General features: G+C 31.9%; 1 protein-coding gene across 4 annotated transcripts in view; it reads right to left on the minus strand.

The window, feature by feature from the left end:
• Positions 1 to 517, minus strand: part of rnf13 (ring finger protein 13) — a 42,176-nt gene that overhangs the window by 36,808 nt on the left and 4,851 nt on the right. The gene's annotated exons all lie outside the window — the stretch shown is intronic.

A 517-nucleotide genomic window follows, 5' to 3' on the forward strand; every position in this document is an offset into this window, starting at 1 on the left:
CAAAATAATCGTGATTATCATTTTGGCCATAACCATGCAGCCCTACTACAGTGTGTGCTCCTCTGTCATTTTAAAGTGTAGCTGGCAGCTGAAACACATATCACATTTATATTGACTTGAAAACCACATAGCATGTTTTTCAAAATTGACCCTGTTTTAGCCTGTGTTCACAAACAATGTAAATACATCTTTAGTAGGCAGCATCCTGAAACCTTAGTATTATACTAGTTAATTCTCATTGTTAGTACAAGTATTTAAATAATTAAATTTGGGAGTGATAACAAGTCTTTTTAATCTCAGTGAAGCTAACACTTTTGTTTACTTCTGGATATAGGCTACATAGTTTTGAAGTTTTTAATAACATAAACAAGATCACATATGCATTTATATTGCATGTTTTCCTATTTTTCTGCAAAATCTAACTGTAAAAAAAGGTAATGTTATTTGCTCACTTCCCGGTACATACATGATCTTTTCATCACACCAAAAACAGAAACCAGAAATCTCTCTCTTTTTT

Source organism: Etheostoma spectabile, chromosome 9 (genome assembly GCF_008692095.1).
Source record: "Etheostoma spectabile isolate EspeVRDwgs_2016 chromosome 9, UIUC_Espe_1.0, whole genome shotgun sequence".
NCBI classification, from domain to species: domain Eukaryota; kingdom Metazoa; phylum Chordata; class Actinopteri; order Perciformes; family Percidae; genus Etheostoma; species Etheostoma spectabile.